The 7269-nt window shown below is 44.2% G+C and overlaps 1 long non-coding RNA gene across 1 annotated transcript; it reads left to right on the top strand.

Moving 5' to 3' along the window:
• Positions 1–291: 291 nt before the first annotated feature.
• LOC118906404 lies at positions 292–3180 on the top strand. Its single transcript, XR_005022483.1, has 3 exons — positions 292–321; positions 1302–1362; positions 2878–3180. It is a non-coding gene; the product is annotated as an uncharacterized LOC118906404 (long non-coding RNA).
• The last annotated feature ends 4089 nt before the right edge of the window (positions 3181–7269 follow it).

The raw sequence follows: 7269 nt of genomic DNA, 5'->3' as shown, positions 1-7269 counted from the left end.
AAGCTGCCTAGGAAACAGAGCCATCCGCGGTAGGGTGACGGGCCCAGCTGGGGCAAGCGAACAGGGCTATGAGACCGCTTTGGCTCTTTACTCATCGGCTTTCCTCCATATTTACTAAAAACGGCGAGGTTGCACCTTTTAAGTGATGGACACGAATACCCCGTTGCTACCTTAGGGGGCGGGGCGTATTCAGTGGGCGTGGCCTAGTATCGCCGCTACGCCGGAGGCCTTCTGGGGATCGTAGTTTTCCGAGCGCATTTTGCGCAGGCGCTTTGCGCTCTCTGCGCCTCACGCGGCGCCGCGAGCGGGTTGGCCATCAGGGTGAGGACCTAGGATTGGGTGTGGTGGGAGAGGTGGCCGGGGAGGGACGTGTTGAGGAAGGGGCCGGGAGGTAGGGAGGGATGCGTAGCGCCATGACCTGAGGGTGGAACCGAAATGGGGTGTTTTCGAACTATCCTTGGCCGCCGCTTCCCCGGCTGACCTTGAACCGGCCCGCGGCGGGGCAGGGGAGCAAGCGCTAGCTGCGGGCCCAGCACGACTCAGGGTGAAGACGTGGCTGCGAAGTGAAGCGAGGTCACGATAGCCTGGCCCCCGAGTGTTAGGTGTCGTGTTTGGGGGTGCGCAGGGCCACGGTCAGCAGTGCTGTCCGCCGGGTGGGACGGCGCATTCCCTCTCCTAGCCTTCCTGACCGAAACTCGCCGTGCAGTCCCCCTGCTTACCCGTCCTAGGGGCCCAGTACACCTGGCTTGAACTGGCTCCGCTGAATCCTGTTGATCCAGCTTTCCCGGAAAGCACCTGATGGGTCATTTCTCTGGGTTCCCTGCACATGGTCCAGGGTTTCAACCCCTTCCACTCGGCCTCTTGCAGCTGCCCAAAGGCTCTCCTCTTCTCATCCTCCGTGCCGCTTTCCAACACCAATCAGGCTTTCTTGCAAAACTTGGCATTTCAATTAGTCCGCAAAGATTTCTTGAGTACCAAATATGTGGAAGTAGTTTTTCTTTGAGGAAAGCAAGATTTGGCTCCCAAGATTCATCATCTACTTAGAAAGATAAAACAAAAATACAAATAACTATAGTATAAGATAGGCTATATTAGGTGATTGAGACAGAAATCTGAGAGTTCAAAGAAGATAAATGACCCTGACCCTTTATTTCTTGATGTGGATTCGTCTGGGAGTGGATTGGAAACGAGTTTATAGGCTTGGCTGGAAACTTGCATAGTTTCTTTTCATGGCACTGGTGGGCATCTTAAGATTGATTTTGTGAGCCACGTTGGATGCTGTGTCTTCTCTGTATCCTCAGGACCCCGAAGAGCTCTAAGAAGAGAGGTCTTGGTAGCAGAACATGAACAATGAAACCTCAGGTGAGGGAACTGGGAGGTTTTGCTCCTTGTCTTAGGTCTCTTTGGGTTGCAAATTACAGAAACTCAGTTCAAACTAGTAAAAAGGGGATTCATTTTGAGAATACTTGATAGGTCACGGAACCCAAGGAGAAGACTGCAGGTGTGCCTGTAAACTGGAACCAGGGGCCGGAACAAATTCAGGGCCCTCTTGTAACCCCTCGCCTCTACTTCTGTATATATTTATGTTTCATATTTTCTTGTCACTGCTGACTAGCTTTTTCTGCTCTCGGATGGCGTGACAAAATGTGACTGTCAAGGGCTCCCAAGTTTTCATTCCCTCAAGTGGAACCTCATGAGAAGAGACAGACCTCTTCTTGGTTCCACTTCCAAAATTCCAGGGTAAAGACTCTCATTGGTTCAGATGCCAATCAGCTTTGGCCGGGAAGTGAAGTCATTTTTTATAAATGTTCAGTTGTGGGTAAAGATTTTCCTTAAAAAGTGTGAAGTGTTGTTGGCAGATCTCAGGAGACAGAACAACAGCTGCCTGTCACTCACCTTGAAATACTGCTACTAAGAAAGCTACTTTATATAGAATAGTAAGCCTGGCCAGGCCTGGCTTAATCCCTTTCTCCAAGAACTCCTCACCCCCCCAACCTCGCTCCTTGGCCACAGCTGATTGGGCAAGAGGTGGAAATGACCTTAATGATTTAAGGTCATTAGGCTCTCAATGGCCAACAATCAATAGTGTCTCGAGAATTTCAAGTAGGAGACACAGAGACCAGGGCCGGTTAATTGTGGGTATTACATCAGTAAGTCCAGGAGGACTTGTCTGTACAGAGGAGAATTTTGAGAACGTTCTCTTGAGGGGTGGAAAGACACAAGACTCATGTTCCCTGATGGCTTTAGAGAGCAGCCTTTGTTCCAGCACCATTCTCATTTGCAGTCACCTCCAGGCACGTGTCAGATGCCCTGCACACACAGAAAGTATAAATGTAATCTTGCTATTGGCCACTCTAAAGGTTCAAAATGGTATATCCAGGTTCTCTGTCTAGAGATCTCAAGGAGCAAGAGATAAAGATGTATAGCACCATCATTGTTTCTTCCATATCCAGCAGGCACACAAGTCTACTAACAAAAGAAATTTTAAAAAATAGAAATAAAATCTGATTGGTAGTGGGTCATAACCATAGTTGGAATCCAGAAGATGGTGCCAAATGTGCCTTATCCCGTTGGATTGTATAGCAGTGTATCACATGGAGTCAGCCTCGGGTGGGTACTGATGGGTGCCTTTACTTCTAATTCCTTTTCCTCTTTCTACCCTTCTGCCCTCTCTACTGCCTACTGACTACATCTTGCAATAGCATTTGTGATGAAAGCCCAGGGGAATATTTTTCTGGCATTCTTTGTGGACTAGCTTGGGGAGACCATTATTCTTGGCTCCACTCCTTGAAGGGTCTTTCAGATTTTCATTTTAAAACTTCTGACAGATGAACGAATCTTTCCCTTGAGAATATTATTACCTCTTATGTCTTCCAGGTGCTGTAATGTCATAAGGTTGAGAAGGACTGGAGAGAAGGGGATATAGATTCTCCCTCCTTCCCTGGATGTATCGTTACTCTGTGTAGCCTGCCTCCATTTTTTGATATTTGACTGCTGACAGCTTTTTAAAGCCTCACCTCTCCCTTTTCCCCTTACGCCCCACACCTGAACAAGCTGATGAGGAAGCCTGAATGTTCTCTCCTTTGACATCAGCAGGAGATTCAAACCACACAAGCCCATTCCCATGGACATGTGGGAACCCTCACCTTGGCCCCATCCCCTAACCACGATAAAAACCCAGGCCAGTCTTCTTTCCTTGCTCTCTCAAGCCATTTTGAACCTGCTTGAGAGGCCTGCCCTGCTCTCCCCAGAGACCTCAATTAAATAAATAATAATCTTTTTCATACTCTTGGTGTGTGTGGGTGTAGCATCATCAGTCTCAACATTGGCACCAAAGTTTGGGTGGGGTCCACCTGCCTCTGCAGGTGACTATAACAGTCCTTAGCTCTCTGGCTAATACTTTATCTCCCATGGTCCTCTGTGATAACAGCCAATGCTGCAGGGCTCTGGTCGGTCTATCCATCTTGTTTGGTTCTGCTGCCCTTTGTTGCTGGAGAAGCAATTGTATTGTCTTGGACTGACCACTGAGTAGTATCATTTTGAGTACAGCCTCCTAGTTCTGCAAGAACTTTAAAAATGACCCTAACAAAGAAACTGGCTGGAATTTCTAGCATCTGGCTTCTGATTCCCTTTCTTTTCTTGGTTTGTTTTCTTTTTGGGGGGGGCCACATGGCACAGCATGCAGGATCTTAATTCCCCAACTAGGGATCGAACCCGCGCCCCCTGCAGTGGAAGCGCAGAGTCTTAACCACTGGACCGCCAGGGAAGTCCCTGATTCCCTTTCTCTTGGCTGGATGAGACCCAGTCAGTTTCTTAAACCTGTACTTGAGACCATGGGTACGATGGTATGAGGCCATAACCAAGAGTTTCATGCCTCAGGTCACAGACCTGTACCTTTTCCTTAAAATATCCAGTCCTCTTGACATCATCAAAACCATTTCTTATCCATTCCATTGTCTTCCAGTGCTGTGGTCTTTATGCCTCCTCAGTGATACATAAAAGAGGACACATAAGTAAGAATATGTTTGTCTTTTTAGAAGTTACTCCAGGTTAAGGATGTGGCTGTGAAGGTCTCAAAGGATGAGTGGAAGCAGCTGATTCCTATTCAGAGAGCCCTTTACAGGGAGGTGATGCTGGAGAACTATCAGGATTTTGTTTCTTTGGGTGAGCATGACTTTCCTCAGTGACTCAGAATTTGCCATCCAGTGTGTGTGTAAAGAATATGGCCCTTCCTTTCTTACTGGGACAGAATTGTACATTTTTGAATAGATCCCCGGGAAGGATAAAAGAATGCTTTGTGAGTTTATATACTTTTTGTTGTTTGTTTGTGTTTAACTAGTGACATCCTAGTACTACTGGGATTTGGTAGATACCTCAAGGAGCTGCTTTAAAAATATATTGCCTAGCAAAGTAGTAATGAAATCCTACCTCCTTACCAAGAGGTAAAGAACAGGTTCCTGTTGATGTCAAAACTCACTCAAAAGACATTAAAGGGACTTCCCTGGTGGTGCAGTGGTTAAGAATCCGCTTGCCAATGCAGGGGACACAGGTTCGATCCCTGGTCCGGGAAGATCCCACATGCCCCGGAGCAACTAAGCCCGCGTGCCACAGCTACTGAAGCCCGCACACCTCGAGCCCGTGCTCTGCAACAAGAGAAGCCACCGCAATGAGAAGCCCGTGCACCGCAACGAAGAGCAGCCCTCACTCACCGCAACTAGAGAAAGCCCACGTGCAGCAATGAAGACCAATGCAGCCAAAAAAAAAAAAAAAAAAAAAAAGAAATTGAAATACAGTCATAAAGAACAACAATAATAAAAAAAAAGAACAACAATGAAGGAAAGGTAAGATATAGAGAAAACATACAGCATCTTGTAGGAAAAGGAACCACCTACAGTTTTTAAAGTGAGAGAGGAAAGCCTGAGATAATCCCAGAACTCCCTAGACCACAGTAATGGACCAAAAGAATGGCAAGCAGAACAGGACATCTGAACAGCATTAAGGAAGACTGCTGAGTCCAAGCCACAGAAGTTCCTAAGGCCAGGGACAAGAAAGTGCAGAAAAGTGGCCAAGGATGTGGCTGTCATGCCAGTGAAGTCTCATCATTCAGCCTGAGGGAAACCCTGAGCCAAGACTTTCCTTTTGATCTGGATGGAGTCTATAGGATAAGTGAAGGTTGGACGAGACCCTAGCTTTAAGTAAAAAAATTGTATCATATAAAACTGAAAATGGGTACCCTCTCTTCGGGAAATTGTCCTAAGGGGAAAAAAATCAGATAAATGTTTATCTCAATTTGCCTAAAATTGTGAAAAATGGACACAACATACATACTTTGTAATAGGCATTTAGATAAATGAATTGTATATCCATAATGGACTACAGTATAATATGGGCCTTGACAATGATGATATTTATAGGGTTAGAAAAACAGTAATGATATATTGTTAAGTGATACAAGCAGGATACAAAATGATTGGAACTTGAGTACATTTACAACATATATCTATATGCATAGAAAAAGTCTGGAAGAATCTACACCAAAATTTTACCCCTAATTATCTTTGACTAGTAGGCTTGCGGGTGGCTTTTCCTTTTCTCTTTTTTGAATTTCTCAATTATCTACAATGAATACAGAATATTTTAAAGTATTTTAAAAAGTGCAAAGAAGATGAAACATTTTTAAATGCATAGAGTGATTAACATCAAATTTAGCGTAGTGTTTACCTCATGGGGGGAAGGGGGGAGGGGATGAGGGAAGGGCTTCAATCTTAGCTTTAATGTTTATTTCTTAAGTTAGATGGTGGGTTCATAGGTGTTTGTTTTAGTTTTTATGCCTTTTGTATGTCTTAAATATTTAATTATGCATTTAAAAACTAAATGTAAAAAAAAAAAAAAAACTAAATGTAGAAAATCAAGGCTTTATAAATGCCACTACTTGAAAATTTTAAAAGCCAAAGACATCATAATTTATCTTTTGAGAATAAAAAAAAAATTTTATTGATGTTTTCAGTTTTGAGTGTTTTATATTAACTGTATGAAAGGTGAATTATATTTCTAAAACTCTTCCAGTTTGATTAGTAGCTTCATCAAATTCAGTACAGTTGCACAGAAGGATAATTAAGGGAATAAAATTTATTATTTAAAAAACTACCAAAGGACACAGGGTGTCTTCCTCACCTTAGTTCCTTGAGGTGCAGAACCTTCTCCATATTCCACTCCTCTAGGCCAAGAATTTTCCCAAAACCCCCAGGAATACCAATTCCATAGGGGGGAGGTTCCTAGATATTTATTGGGAAAAAGAAGTGAACTACTTCAAAAGATCTAATTCAGATTTTCTAGAAAGTCAGTCCTGACTTGCCTTCAGAGAATAGAAATTAGCGTCTTATTCTAGAAATTAGCGTATGCTTTCTGGACAGTTCCATCTTCCTCTCTAGAGAGTAAGGGGCTGTTATTAAAGCCTGAGATGAATGAATTTCCATCCTAAACAGCCATTTCTCATTCTGTTCTTTGTGAACAGGACTTCTAGCCCCTAAACCTGATGTGATTTTCCAGTTGGAGAGAGGTGAAGAGCCGTGGAAACTTGATTTTCAGGAAGCGGAAGAGAAAGAAGTCCCAGGAGGTACTTCTCTAGGTATGTGTGAGCCAGGCAGGTGGGACTGTGCTGGACAGTTCACTTAGATCCTGCTCCTTGGGGTCTCATAGACCTGTGGGGATGGTCCCTGCCATACCGGGCCTTGGCCTGGAAAACCTGTCCCCCAGATCGAAACATGGCTTTCTTGTCACCTTTCTCAAGTTCTTGCTCAAATGTGCCACCTTCTCAGTCAGGCCTGCCCTGACCAGCCTAACTAAAAGTGAACTCTCTCCATCCTTTTCCCGTCTCCAGCCCCTGCACGACCTAGCTCTTTTCCCAGCTCTGTCTTCCTAACATACTATATCTTTACTTCTTTATTTTGTTTATTGTCTGTCCACACCTACTCTCCGATTAAAATGTAAACTCCATGAGAGATTCTTGTTTTATATTGTTCATTACTGTATCCCCAGTGTTTTGAACAGTACCTGGTATGTAGCACACACTCAGATACTTGTCAGAGGAATGAATTAGTGGAGCTGTGCATAACAAGGCCCTTTCTCTTGGTTTTTTTTCTGAGGGTGGGTTGAGACCTATCTTTTCTTTTTTTTTAAGATTTTTTTTTTTTTTTTTGATGTGGACCATTTTTAAAGTCTTTATTGGAACCTGTTACAACACTGCTTCTGTTCCATGCCCTGGCTTTT

Source organism: Balaenoptera musculus, chromosome 13, assembly GCF_009873245.2.
Source record: "Balaenoptera musculus isolate JJ_BM4_2016_0621 chromosome 13, mBalMus1.pri.v3, whole genome shotgun sequence".
Lineage (NCBI taxonomy): Eukaryota > Metazoa > Chordata > Mammalia > Artiodactyla > Balaenopteridae > Balaenoptera > Balaenoptera musculus.
The sequence above is the reverse complement of the archived record's forward strand: the minus strand, read 5'-3'. Positions and strand labels throughout refer to the sequence as shown.